The sequence below is a fragment of the Mauremys reevesii genome, linkage group 8 (assembly GCF_016161935.1).
Source record: "Mauremys reevesii isolate NIE-2019 linkage group 8, ASM1616193v1, whole genome shotgun sequence".
In the NCBI taxonomy this organism is placed as follows: Eukaryota; Metazoa; Chordata; order Testudines; family Geoemydidae; genus Mauremys; species Mauremys reevesii.
In genome coordinates, this window is record NC_052630.1 from 93,649,413 (window position 1) to 93,664,922 (window position 15,510).

The following is a 15,510-nucleotide window of genomic DNA, read 5'->3' on the forward strand; positions in this document are numbered from 1 at the left end:
TTAGAAAATTTTGATATGAGCCATTTTGAAAATCCCAAAACTTTTTTTCCAAAATGTTATCAAAATGGGAAATTCTTTGAAATAAATTATTTCCCATGAACAAATTTCAATGTAAACAAATTCCTGACCATCTGTAGTTGTGAGGATAAATACCATGCTTGTATTTCAAAGCATAGATTAATAAACTTGATGACTGTATAAAACAAAATGTTATTCTGATTTTTCTTCCTTAAAAGATCCCTGGATATATGGGAGCCCTTTCTGGCATCCTTGTCAGAGAAAGAGTTCAGCAATTCACTTCATTTTGTCCTTCTCCATAGTGAAGCAGCAGACTGAGGAGTGCTCAGTTTGGTATTGATCCTCCACACATTTGAAATGGCCTTGGGTACGTTCCCAGAGCATCATGTGTGTATTTTAAAAATGTTTATAGATGCTGTAAATATTGAACAGCTACAAAATGGTAGAGTCCCTGCTTTCTGCCAGGATTTCCTCTGGGGCTAACCTGTTCAGACTGTGCAAAACTTTCTCCTCTATGAGGGAAACCGCTAACCTTTCATCCCTGACTTTCAGGTTATGGAGCCCTGGGGCAATGGAGATTTATGAACCCCCCCTAAATGTCACAATGTAACATCAGGAGTTAGACGGTACTCGACTGTACTTAATAATATTCAGGGCTGGCCTTTGGTCCAACAGCTCTCTGGAGGAGCCAGAGTTTGGAGCTTCCTAGAGTACAGAAGGCTGCTATCAGGGAGCAAGGTATAGGCTACACCACTTGACCTATTGAGGCCACTTCCAGCCCTACATTTCTATGATTCTCAGTTATTTGATGCATTTAACCACTTTTTTGTCTCGTGGAATCTCCATCACAGTTGGCTGTGATTAATCAGATTTAGTTGATGTTCAAATTAGTTGAACAAATAACTTCTTAATTTTTTACCTTCTGGGGACTGAGCAATATTATTCAAAATGTGAGCTGTGCAGCTTAGTCATGATAAATCAGAGGATGCAAATGGTATTGTTTCTTTTTCCTGGTTGGATGGAAGCACTTACACCAACAGTGAGTATCAGTGTTTGTGCAACCTTTACTCTTGTTGGTGGGTACTTACGTGACTAATCTTATTGATGACAATGGGATTATCCAGAGAGTAAGTGTGCACCATCATGAGTAAGGGTCGTACAACTGGGCCTTGTAAATTTACTACACAAGTCCTTATGCATGTAATTTTGACATTTCCTTTCTGCAAACTATAAGTCAGAAGAACGTGATCACTTGAATGTCTGTGCAATGCAAACACAAAAAGAGAGGGTGACAGCAGTTGAACAAATTTAAAATATTTTCTTGCAAAAAATTTTTTGTATTCACCCTATGCGCTCAAAATAGGATTGAAAATTTTCTGCTCATTCTTGCCTGTTAACTTAGGAATTATAAGGCTTAATTGGCTCCTATGATTGTAATGGAAAGCAGTGTAACAATTAAAAATAACTACCAAGTTCTGAGAGATCTTCTTCCAGCAAAGGAGAGCCCCACAATGCTACTTGTGCACCATCCGTAGCCTGTGATTCTGGAAAAGGACATAACTCATATGTTGACATAGGCAGGACTTTTCATTCAAGTACCATAATAAATGTTTGTTTAAAGTAAAGATAAAAAAAACCCTCGGTGCTTGATGCTAAGACAAGCCTGTTCATGCCTAATAAATTGGAGAAATTGCTCAAGAATACTTCATCCGTATGAAAACATGAGCCCTGTACTGCTGCCAAGAGAAGTGAGACCTGTGGTCTCATGCTGTGTAAAGTGATGGTCACACAAATTAGCGTTTCCTGGGTATGGCTCTCTCTCGAACACAATTTTCCTGAAATGTGAAAACATTCCAGGGAAATTACTAGCTATTATTTACTTTTTTCAGCCAAATAGTCCCCGTTTGGGTACGTTCACCTTTTTGCAGAGCTGTTTAGCTTACCAAGCCCCGCAGCAAAGCCTGAGGCACCATCTTTAGATAATCTGAGCAGCAGAGCAACATCACACCACGTCCTCCATTTAAAATTCAAGGAAGATATGGGGCCAGGGAGGTATAAAGCATGGGCAGGAAGCCTTCTTGGCAGCACTCTTGTGGCGGGTGCTGTACAAACATATAAAGACATTCTGTGCCATCCCCAAGAGTTTCCAGATTTAAAAAAAAGGATGATCTCCTTGATCACACCCCAACTGACCACTACTATGTCCAGGAACTAACCGACCTTTCTGTCAAGCCACTTCACTCATATTCTTTTCAACACCTCTTTTCCCTCCCCTCCCTTGTTAATACTGCTGCTGCTTTAGTGGCAGCCTGACTAAGTTTTCTACCTCCCAAAGGTTTTGGCCTCACCCCTGGGAGATGGCCATGGCTGGACCCAAGGAGGTAGCGTAGGATAATGGTACTGGAGCTGAGACACACACTGGCCTCCCAGGGCTGGATAGGGGAGCTGCTTCCTGCCATTTCTATTTATTTTTCTGACCAGCTCAGAAAAAGAGCAACCCTCCATTGCACTGATCTGAGTGTAGTGTTATGTAAAATACATCCTCTGGAGCTAGTAGCCACTGTGCAAGATAGAGACATGGCTAAGTGCAAAGAGCGACAGGAATTTCAGCTCACAGATTATAGTTGTACGATGCCAGTTGTGAAGTGATGTGCCTTTAGTTTACTCACTTGGTGTCCCGTTTCGCATCTTCCTCAGGAATACAGGTTTGGAAGTTGAAGTTGATGAGCATAAGGTCATTTCCAGTGTAGCATTAGAAGCAGAAGACAAAGATTCCCCCAGGGATAAACTCCGTTACATCGTCAACAGCGTGCAAAAATTAGGAGACCTAAAGTTAAAGGTGCTGACGTCTTTCAGTGTCCATCTATTGTTTTCTTGTAAGCATGCAGCATTCCCACTTAATTCTGAACACAGTATTTGCACACCTGAAGTGGTCCACACTTAACCTCTTGCATGGTTTGCCTTTATTGATAACATAAATAGTAACAATAAAACAAACCGCAGCCAAAATTCTCCTGATTTTGGTTAGTCCTAGGAGTTCACCCTGTAGTACCTCTCTTTCTCTTCCCCAAATTTCCTTTGCCTCAGAAATAAAAGGATTTCAGTGTCTACCCTTTTTGAATTAAAGCTAATAGGACCCACCTGATCTGACATCAACATGAGCCAGTAGACATAACCCTACATCACTGCACAGAGTCTTAGCATCTGACATTATGATAAGTCAGCAGAAAAATGTCACCTCTCTATACTGGGTCCTAGAAACTGACACTTTGCTCCCTGACTCTTTGAACCATCTCTTTTAATGAAACATTTTATCTGACTTTTATATTGGTTCACTAAGCCACTATGCTGTCTTCTTTCTTTTATAATTAAGCAACTTGAGAAATCCATTGGGGTCGATAAATTTTGAGAACGCTTATATAAAACAGAATATAAAGTGGATAGTCTTGCCATCAGAAGCTAGTAAAAGTCAATCCCTTTATGTGGCACCTCTACAAATGGCATTATGTCATTGCAAAATATTAGTAAGAAATTGTAAGGTTTTTATGCAGGGCTATAAAATGTAATGAGTCTCACATAATTTACTAATATAAATGCGTATGTGTGGAGGGAGAGAGGGAGTGATTTTAAAAGTAGAATTCCAGCTTTTTGGCATCTTGTGTGCGTGAGGAAATCTAGCCCATAGACATATATTACAGTGTATTTCAGCATTTTTTGTTTTGCTTTGCTTGCTGGGAATGCCCAAAAAATCGTTCCAGGAGTCAGGTGGTCATGCTTGACAATTTTTCAGTAAAAATAGCAAAATGGTAAGAAAATGGAAAATGTTACGGTGCTAGTTAGGGTGGCTATATTAGTTCTTGGCTATGGTATAGCGCTTTAACTGTCTGCTGATGCCTGCTAGATGAAGCAAAAATGTTGTAGATTTAAAAAAAAAAACCAAAAAAACGTGGTATATTTCAGTGCTCAAAGTTTGCTTTTTTAAAAAAAAAAATTATATATAATTATATGACCAATCTTTTGAGTCATTAATTTTGTAAGGGGATCATCTGAATGAGGCTTTATGTTACAGTTCTGAATGAGTTGTGTCAAAGTTAAACATGATCTGTGAAGTTGGGGAAATAAGTTCATTGCTTCTTCACTGTTCAGTCTCATGGACATAAGCAAACATGTTTGCTAATAAAAATGTATAGTAGGGATTGAGCCTTCTAAATAAAAAGCCTAAATTCTCTGGGAGATGGTTTAAATTACAAGCTCAGCTTTTTGTCCTGTCTGATAATACCGGTCAATAATGACAGCAAGCTGATCAAAACTGGAAGGGTATGATAGACCATATTCATTAAATATCCATGCTAGACATTATATAGGAGCAAGAGTAAATATTTCAGTAGTGAGACTGTTTAACCAAATCAAAACTCTTTTCAGGTGCCACAACTGTTCACTATTGCATGTATGAATGAACTGTCTTTTCCGTCCAACAACACCTTCATTAATATTCGTAACTCTTTAGCAGATTCAGACCTAAAGAGTTAGAAGTTCTAAAAGATGGCAAACAATCAAATTGCCCAATTTGTATGGGTTTTGGAAGCATGACTTTGTAGGACTGTAAACAGGGCTATGGCTTCAATGAAAGTAATGTATATAATATATATTCAGATTTGGAACCCAACACGGTTGGGTATTTTCAGCATTGCTACCTCTTCTGATGTGTGCTAAGTCTTCCTTGGGCAGGTGAGATGCCGTGCAGGAGCTTGCTGGGTGGGATGATGCTGAGGTGTAATGGCCACTGTGTAGGGTAAGTTATTAGCAATAAAAAATAGGGTAATAATAAATGCATGCAAAATTAACTTGTGCCTCTGCGTTTCAAAAAACTAACAAGTATGGTGGCACCATTGACCTTGAAGAAGTATACCATTGGGTTCTATGTGCCTGCTGTGATTGCTGCCAGCCTAGGTGGACTCCTAACCCTCTTCTGCCCTCCCATCCCCATCACCATAGCAATACCCTCACATTCTGACAAGTTCTTGCTACCCCAGTCTCTCCCTCCCTTTTCCCTGGCAGACTCCAGACACTTGGAAGATATTCTTCTCTAGGTTCCTCAAAGAGGTAAGTGGATCTACTGTAACTCTCCTCCCAGCACCCCACAGCCTTGTCCTACCCTGTAGCTCTTGGCAAACATAGAGTGCTCAGTTAGGGGCAACATTCACCTGAATCTTTTAAAGTATTTGTCTTTGGAAAAGGGTCTGGGGTGAATTTTGATCATTTTCTTAGTCCAGAAGTCAGTTCATAAAGGTGTAAGCTATTTCTAGTACTGTGGACATAAATGGTTGTAGATGCTACAGGTTTGTGCAGGGTGGTACGTAATGCCTCTTTGCCATAGCCAGGACAATTATAAATGTACCCTAGGGTTTGAAGCTGCTGTTTGTGGTGTCTAGACTTGTGATTACTGAAATTGAATTAAACTGGAGGAAATTAGGCGAGGAGAGTGGGCTCCTGGAGGGAGGGAGTGGGGAGGATGGAAAAGATAAAAGAAACTATGGTACTTGTCTTAAGAACCCTGTACACCCTCTGAACAGCAAAAGCCCCCACATGTCATCCTGATGTTTGGAAGAAGGCTATTTTGCTGCTGCTTGGTTGTTTTTTGTTTTTGTTTTTTAAAGTGAGCTGGGAAGAAGCCACGATGGCACTTTTTACCATGCCCTATACAAGCAATGCATGCCTACCAGCGGCTGCTAGTCTGAAAAGGCCAAACAGACTAAACATCCTCGGAAACTCCCTGCCCATCCTGCCTCCACCTGGGCCTTTTGAATGAGTTGCTTTAGAGCTAACAAGACTTTGCAGTGGGTGATAGGTCCCAGCTGAACTAGTCTAACTCTAGACAGAATTATTCCGGCAAAGAGTTTGAAAACATAATCCAGTATTGAGACAGAGTTTGGGATGGAGTGGAAGGGACGCTGAACCACTGATGGGAAAAGGTTATTGATAGTGGACTAGTCCATCTCTTGCTCTGGGCAACCCCTTTCTTGTTCCTCTCTTCTATTTCTTTAGTTGTCTTTTTCTAATATCTTCTCATCATGATATCTAAGTGCTTTGTGCCTCCCCTTTGGTAGAATACCTGCTTCTGGCCAGCTAGCAAGTACAAATAGAAACACCTGAGTGTCAGCTATGAACATTACAGTGTGCTACAATGGACCCATCTGCAGTATTTGGCACATGCCAGGGATTTTTATATGTGACTGGCTGGGAAGTAGGATACCAGAGAGAGACAGAGGGGTGTGTGAGCATCCACTGGGCAGACAGAAAACGTTGTTTTGGCTAGGGTGCCAACTAGGGTTAGGTGGGACAGTCTGGATTTCTCCCAGCTAATGCATTCAATAAACATTTCTAGGTTGATTCCAGAAAGGCAGGAGGTAGTTTTTCCAGAAGGACAAGCTTAGATGTTGACATTAGTAGTTGTTTCATTTCTTTAGAGAATAAAGCTAGTACCCCTAATAATACTTCAGGCAAAAGGCTTATTGTACGTTACTCCATTGCATGTACCGTGTCTTGTGGATTGGCCCATGTGTTAGCTGTGGAAAAGGCGCCCCAGTGGGTTTTTCTTTTTTCATTTGTGCGTACGGATCCAACCATTTCATTCTGTTTTTCAGGCCATGTCATCTTGGATCACTCTGTATCCTGGAATGAATTTCACTTGAGAGGATGTGGACAGGAGCCTCCTCTGGTATTTCCATACTAACATCCTGGGTCTAAAGAGTTATGATTGTTTTCAGTTTTACGTGACAGATGGGGAGAACAGCTGCCCACCGGAAAGCTTCTACATCTCCATTAGAAATGTGGGCAAAGGTAGGAAATGAGCCTACAGCAATCATGGGAAGGTTTAGCCCAATGTATCCAGTTCACCTAAGTGAAAACTGCAGCGTGTTAAAAAGAAAGGAAATGATCCTTTTCCCTTTATGTGGCACTGATGTATTTTAAAATGCATGGGCAAAGTTTGTAGTTCATTTCCTCCGAAGAGGCCAGCTCCTCCTGGCATTCTGATGAACAAACTCATTAGAATAAAATCCATTATGCGCATAACTAATGACACAAGTTGACAAATCTGTTGACAATTATGGCCACATCCCTCGTGCGTTTACTCATAACTCATTGAAGTGGCCAAGAGAAGGGAGTTCAGTCCAGAAGTCTTACAGCTCACCAGCTCCAAGCGCAGTGGTCTGAGATTATTTCCCCACTGGATTATAAAACTGTCATTAGTGAAGGTAACTCTCTTTGTAGGCAGGGTGGGGGTATTCCTGGGCTCTTATTCTTCTGGTTGGGTGGAAAAAAAAATCACACAAGGTCCGTTCCAAGTACTATCGCATGTCCTTTAGAAATGAATAGAAATCAAATTGAGACACCAGTGTCCTCAGAGTGTTACATTTTACTAAATTCTTGCCAGGCGGCTATAATTTATTGAATGTAGGTTTTGTGAAATAGTGCTCCAGTCAGAGAGAAATTGGCACAAGAGAAATGGAGGCAGCTAATTCTCAGGGGGTCCTTGTTGGCAAAAACCCTCTATTGAGTCCTCATGCTACTTGTGCTCATAACTGCCGAAAAACCAGGAGTGCCATCTGCAAACTGTGATTCATAAACACTCTGTCAGTCTGCCATGTACCCTGACATCATGAAATAACAAGAAGCAGCATTGTAATAAAGAGAGGAGGTTTGCAGTCGACCAATTAAATGCATCTAATTTATTTCTGTTACAGCTGAGGCTTTATTTATTAGTAAACAGCTGCATTTGTTACATTTTTTTTCTTTAACTAGGAGTGTGCCAACTGGCACTTTTGATAATCCATTAATCCTAAATAATCATCTGGGTACTTCATGGATGCTGGGGAAAAAAGAAAGAAAAGGTTATTAAAAATTAAAATGTAACCTTGCAAGTAGGATGGAGGGTACTAGCCTGCAGTTGGCCTACATGAGTTACAGAGACATAAAGTTAGCAGGGCAACTTGTGTGCTGAGTATACACCCTCATGCACCTGCCTTGGCAGTCAACTGCAAGGGAGGTAAACCCCATGCAGGATCTGACCCTATGAATTTTAAACATAGCCTGTATGTGGAGAAGGAGCATTTTGCCTGCTGGTTTCCCTTCCCTCCTCCTTTCTTAATGCTAACTTGATTCTCAGCTTCACTAAGAATCTGCTAATTGGTTGTCAAAGTCTAATTAGCTGATATTACAAAAAGTGTGTGTGTATGTGTGTGTGTGTATATATGTGTGTGTGTGTGTATATATATATATAGAGAGAGAGAGAGAGAGAGAGAGAGAGAGATTTGCCTTTTATAATTGGAGCTGAAACCCCAACCTTTCCCCCTTCTCCCCTGGTGTGTGTTAATTGAGTTCTAGGACTTTTCAGTGTATTTTTAATGCTCTCTCCTTTTCAGTGCTCTGGAAAGCTTGGCAGTTAATGAGACAATAATATGTGCAATCAAGGAAAAATGTGGTACAAAATAGGCAAAGGCTTGTGCAATTGGGGGTGGTGACTGGAGTGTGTGTGTAGGGGAGGGAGTGGGTCTCTCTAAATTGGGGTCACAAAACTAGTACAAATCCATGAATTTTCCCCTTGTATGCGTTTTCCACCCCACCTCCACTTCCCAAGTGGGAATAATACTTGTAAAGAACTGTTTTACTATCTAAAAGGGGTGCTCTTGTGACAAGTGTCGGATGCAGGAGCAACTGGATGAAATTCTCTGGTTTGTGTTATACAGAAGGTCACACTGGATGAACTGATGTACCCTTCTGGTCTTAAAATCTATGACTACATTAAGAGCCTCTCCCATCACTCTACCCTTCTAATATACGTTCTGATACTGTGCTTATCACCATGGTATCTGAGCACCTTCCAGCAGTGCCTTATGCATCACGACTAACATCTGCCATGTGTTGTTTGTTCCCTCATCCTCTTCCCAGGGGGAGAAGTGTATGCAGTGGAGTGTCTTGTTTTGGTAGGGTTTTTAAAATATACATGTTGCAGTATATTTTTTAAAAGGCATTGCTCCTAAAAAGAGGTGGGCGCACATAGGTGTCCTGTATGTGACACACAATACATTTACTTTTTCAGTCATATTGTCCTCTTTTCTACCTTCTCTCTTTCTCCCCGGCACCATTCCCTCTGGATCTGCTTTTAAACTGTCCCCTTTGCTCCTCTTGTCATCCTAACTTCTCTGTTCCTTCTACCACAAACCCACCAATGTTCTATTTCAAGTAGAACGTTCAAGCCCAGGATGTTTGAGCAAGTTCATACCAAAAGGCACACAAATCTCCCCTGACCCTGGCAGAGAGAAAGAGAGAGAGAACGCACAGTGGCCATGTAAACCTAATGGAACTTTCAGGAAGCTGCCTGCAAAAACGCTGAGGGCTGAGAATGCCCAAGTCAGAGAGGCCGGGCAATATTGCCAGTCTTGAGAGTCCAACTGTGTTTTTTCTCTAGGTTATTGGATATGGAAATGATTTCTTTTTTTTTTTTAAATACTAGGGCCAAAATCTGCCATCAAATAAAAATGACTTCACTAGAGATCTGATGCTAGGATTTGTAGTCCGTGTCAATTTGTACCCTATGTATATTGAAACATAAGAAAAAAGCGATGATAACAGTAATTGATTGGACTAACCAGAAGATAACTGACATCTTTATGTATTAATCTGATTTTAATATATTATTCTAATTCCAGATGCTACAGTATTATGCTGCAAAGATTTTTTTTTAAAATAAATTACTAGATGATGTGCAATGACCAAGCTATTCAAACATAGGTGCTTAAAGTGAGTCACCTAGGCTCCGCTTCAGAATGTCCTGAAGTCAACGTGACGTACGTGTGTGTTTTAAGAGCTTTGTTGAATCTGGGCCCTAATTCCATAGTTAGAGACCTAACTAGATGGCCTAATCTTCAAAGGTGCTATGTACCTGCAGCTTTTATAAATTCCATTACAAGTGTGGACCCTCAACATCTCAGACTTCATTCCTAGGGCCTTGTCTGCACTGACAGTTTTTGGGACATCTTCCACCATTGCACAACTCAGGTGCAACTCCACTGGTACTAGCAATGGTATGGACCCTACTCTTGACCAGTTGCTGGCATTCTTGGCACCGCATCATCTAGTACGACTCTGAGAATGATATGATAACTTGATATTGTCAGTCTACACAGTCCCATGACAGGAAGCCCAGCCAAGGGAAAGATTCCTCAAAACTGCCAGTTAGACACAACTTAAGCATCTCAAGTTGGGCATCTCAATATAAAGACGGCTCTTGAGAACTTGGCCCCAAACCTTTCTGCCTTATTTTCCCCTTCTGTAAAATGGAGATAATAATACTTGCCCACCTTGCTGGTGTTTTGTGATGATCAATTCACTAGCATTTGAAAAATACCATATACACTTTGCAAAGAAAACTAAATTCCTTAGTTGTTCTAAGATGTAAATATGAGTGGCTAAATCCTCAGCTTGTGAAAATTGCCATAGCTGCATGGCCTTCAAGTGAGCAACAACAATTTACACAAGTTGAGGCTCTGGCTTGCTACGGCTGAGTATCTGCATAATCTTATATTTGTAACCTCTGTGCTCCATCCCCTCTATTTCCCTGCACCCCTGGATGTTTGTTCCTCTCATTTGTTTAGTCTTGTCTTTTATTTAGATAGAAGCTCTTTAGAGCAGGGGATGTGCCTGTCTTTGTTAATGTAATGCTTAGCACACTATGGGCCCCAGAAATCTAAGAAATAATAACAACACTAGAATGAACACACAACCTTCCAGTGACTGGCAGCCTTCTGTCACCACAGGCTTGGAAGTATTTTTTTAAACATTGCCATCGGGTTACAGAATTATCTTGGGCAACTTCACCTCCCCATGCCTCACTTTCCCATCTCTAAAATGGGGATAATGATACTGATCTTGGAAAGTGCTTTGAAGTATGACACTACCTATGCCGATACTACCTACAGTGTAGACACTACCTACGCCGATAGGAGGGATTCTCCCATTGGCGTAGGAATATGCGTCCCTGAAAGACTGGCTTAACTATGCTGCTCACCCATGATTGATGTTGGAAAACCGACCTAATTGTCTAATGTCTAACAAGCCGTACAGACTTCTCCCTCAAATCTTCAAGGTGCCCTTATGCTGAGTGTTGTGATCACAGTGGACTGAAGTCAGTTACATTTTGGGGACAGGGAAAAATTGTTTTACAGGCCCACTCAAAAATGCTAAGGCCTTGTGTAGTTGCCACAAAGCCTGATTAAGGGGGGGGCACAGAGGCTGTATCTCCTGAGTTTCAGGCAAGCTCCCTGACCTCTGGACCATCCTTCCCCTGCCAGCTTTGTTCCTCTCTCCTTGACTTTGATGTTTCCTCCCACACTCCTTGATCTCTTTTGGAAATAGCCTGGAAATGGATCCCAGACTTCAGATGAGCCTTATGAATGTAGTAATACTCTTTCCTAGAGGCAACATATAACTGGAAATCCCCCACCTCTCTTTAAAACACAACTTTAATGACTTGACTTCTGCCAAATGTTCCAAGTCCTGCATTTTCAAGTATGTGTTCCAAGGAAGAGTTTTGTGGTGGTGTTTGTTTATTTTTTTTTATTTCCAAAAAATTGCTTTCAATTCACTTGATAAAGGCAAAAGAACTAATTGTGTTTATACTGTGGTTAACCATGAATAAGTTCCTAAGAAATTAATCACCTGCTTAATGCACGAAATATAGTAGATGCAGTACATCCAAGTGTCCCATTGGTTTCAGTGGCATACCAGTACAGCACAGCAGATGCAGTGGGAAGCCAGCAATGATGGTTTTCATGGTTAATAGCCATGAAACATTTTGGGTAAGATTGAACCATCAAACTGGTTTTGAGAGCAGTGCCGCAAACTTGGTGCAGAACAGAGTTTGGAGCAGGAATAAAAAAATACAGATTTAAAACCGACCATCCCCAATATAGGAGCTCTGTTGTACATAAAAGTCAGCTGGCAACATTATAAGAAGATAAGAGGCATGAAAACTGCTGGCTCAATGCTACAAACACTCTGCTTGTCCGTTATCATCAACATGTTAATCTGAAGCAGTGCATTAGGAAATCGGCATGGCATTTTTTCTTTTTATATATACTATCAAATGTAAAGTTTCTCTTTGCTTCAGCCTTTGGCTTCCTCCTGGTGATATGAAGATCACTCATCCTGGGCCCTGGGATATTCCAAGATGCCATTCTCCAGTTTTGTCCCATTGTTGTCAACCAGCTGATTGTGTTGTAATTTTAACACTTTCATTTTTTATAACCTAGGAGAATTAAGAGTGGATATGATAGAACTGTATCAGAGGGCTGTGAACTGGCAAATTATTTCTACTTCTGATCCTAGTTGTCCAGCTCCTCATTTTTTAAATTTATTTTGGCTGCTGTTTTGTAAATAGGAGAGAATTGTGTTGATCTTCCTGTGTTGCTGTGATTTTAAAAAATAAATCTAATGGATATGGAACCTCTGTTGCCGAGATTACAGCATCTCGTAGCGCTATCAGCTTAAAATGCAACGTTGTGCTTAGTTCATTAAGGCATTTTGTCAATCGGCTCATTTGGGCCTATTAACTTAATTGTTCTTTGTGAACAAATGGGTCATTCTCTCTCCACAAAGAGAGAACCTCAAAGCCAGTTTCAATATTTTGGGGAACTCACATACATGCAAAAATATGCATGCATATGTACACACACACACACAGATAGTAATTTAACTGAGGAAAATCCAAAACCTGGCAAGCTAAAACAAAAAATCCTTTCCCAAGCTGTTTTGATAAAGTTCTTTGTGTTAAATCCCCTACAGTGTTTTGTGGTTCATTTCCCCGACCTCTCTCTCTCGCTCTCTCTCTGTAAAAAAAAGCTGATTTCCGCCCCCTCCTCCCCCGCCATGGAATGTAAAAGGATTATCCCCCCTTTTAATTTCTCTTCCTGAGATTTTTTTTAATTATTATTTTTAGGGGACATTGTTCTACTCACCAAACCTGTAACTTTAACAGAGGGTGACAGGGTGACCTTGACGACAGATGTTCTTATGGCAACAGATGGCACTAGCAAACCCGAGAAGCTGCTGTATGCCGTCTCTGTGCCACCTGTGCACGGTCAGATTGAGTCCATCAATTATCCCGGCATGCCCATTTCCAGTTACAGCCAGTTGGATGTGGTGGCCCAGAAGGTCTGCTACGTTCATGACAATAGCCATGAGGCTAGTAAGGATTCATTCAGGTGAGAAGGCTTCCCCATTACTCTCCAATGTATTTAAAGACCTTGAGTAGGCTAAGGGTTAAATTTGCTTCTCATTTACTCCCTATACCATGCAATAAGTGCAGTTTTTAATGACCGATATGGTAGTACCAAAGAGACTGCTTCAATAATATTGTGGTATATTATCATCAGTACAGTCATGGCATATTTTTATTATTGAAGTCATATGTCCAAAGGCAATAGGAGACATGCTTAGTATTGAGGGATACCTGGCTAGATGTTCGTAATCAATTAGCATGTGAAATCAAAATATGTTAGTACATATAAGAGGGTTTTTTTCCCCCTTGCCCTTTCCAAGGTCTCAGGTGGCAGGGCAAGGGAAATGATCTATTCCCTATCTGAAAAGTAGTTGCTCTCTGGTCAGTTTCTTCCTCCTGAAGAAAAAAAAATGGTAACATTGTCTGAAATTATCAGTAGAACTTAATCCAGATGGTGGTGTCGTTTCTAAGAAAAAGCATATGTTGGCTATTATGATACTTAAATATAATGGTTTTATATTCCTCCAGTGGGTAAAAAAGGCACACAACAGGGCTCTTTTTTTATCCTATGAATGGAGTGGGGGAAGCAGGAGATTTTATCTTCCAGAATGGTGTGTTTCCCAAAAGATGTGGCAAATTCAACTGATAAGAACCTGCTGTGAAAACCATACTCCAGTGGAATGTAAATTTCTGAGCAACTCTGCCCAGTAACAGGGCAGAGACTTGATTTACTGCCCACTCTGAAATATCATTTTATATATTCTTCTGGGCTTTTTTAACATGTTTTTCTTTCCGATCTGCTTTAAAAGTTATTTACGCTCCCTTTGCAGCAAAATGGGAACTATAACTAATTTTATTCTTACTATGATTAACTAGGAATAATTTCCTAAGAAATGAGTCAAATTAACAAGGGGAAGAAGCAATCAATAAATCACAAAAGCGGTCTATTTCTAAGTGGGGTTAAAACCACCATTACATAAATCATAGATTCTAAATTATGACCCACTTGGATATGAGACAGAATCTCTTTTTTTCCCCCTTCAAAACTCTTGGAGAAAGGGAAAATTAAAAAGTAGGTGCAAGCTTCTACAGCCCCTTTACACCATCCAGGAGGTGTAAAGGAGACGGAGCCACCTGCAGGAATCTTCCCCAGTTTAAGCAGTTTCCATGGGCTGCTGTAATAATACCCAAAATGCTGCCCTGAGCTTGGGCTTTGGCAGGGAGGGAGGGAGTGTATTCACAGCTGCATGCTGCCTACTCTCAGCTGTGAAATGGCTATTAAAGGGGTGTAACTGCCTAACATAAGTTGGAGTATCCATGGGCCAATCTAATTTATGCAGGGAATCAGACCCGGAATATGGAGGGCACAAAGGTTGCTTAAAGTCCCTTTGCCTCCCCACTGGTGTGCCTGCACCAAGCACAGGAACAAAGGGTATGTTTACACTGCAGTTAGACACTTGCAGCTGGCCTGTGCCAGCTGACTTAGGCTCATGGGCTCGGGCTATGGGACTGTTTCATTACAGTGTAGATGTTCGGGATTGAGCTGGGACCCTCCCCCCTTGCAGGGTCCTAGATCCCAGTCTCCAGTCCGAACCCTAATGTCTACACTGCAGTTAAACAGCTCCTTAGCCTGAACCCCCGAGTTTCTGAGCTTGAGTCAGTTGGCATGGGCCAGCCCTGGGTTTTTAATTTTAGTGTAGACATGTAGTGTAGTGTAGAGGGCTAGTGTGACTAGTCCTCTTGATCTAGGACCTGCCTGATCATTTTTATTACATTTTTTTCTTTATATTGTTGCTTTGACTTTGCTATCACTCATGCTGGCATAACTCCATTCATTTTAATACAATGACTTCTGATTTGCACCAGGGGAAATGAGTTCAGAATCAGGCCTGCTGTGACTATTACCTAGTTTATATTCTATTTCCTCTGCCTTGCATCAAGTGTTGTCACTTATCCCTTTGCAAAGTGAATGCAGAAAGCACACAAGGTGCAAGGTGTGACGCTGCACTCCATAATGTTTTATGGAAATATGCTTATGAGTGTGAATATAATGTAACTGGAATATGCTTTATGCAAAAGGTCTCTTGTAAGGTATCATTACAAATCTTATAAACTACTGAGTGTTCATCCTATTTGTATGTATGTAATTATGCAAAGTGTGGGCCATTGATGGTGATTTAGAATCTTGATGGCTCCCATTGATTAGGACAATT

At 40.9% G+C, this 15,510-nt stretch overlaps 1 pseudogene; it reads left to right on the top strand.

The window, feature by feature from the left end:
• Positions 1-13,668, top strand: part of LOC120371025 — a 68,676-nt pseudogene extending 55,008 nt beyond the window's left edge.
• The last annotated feature ends 1,842 nt before the right edge of the window (positions 13,669-15,510 follow it).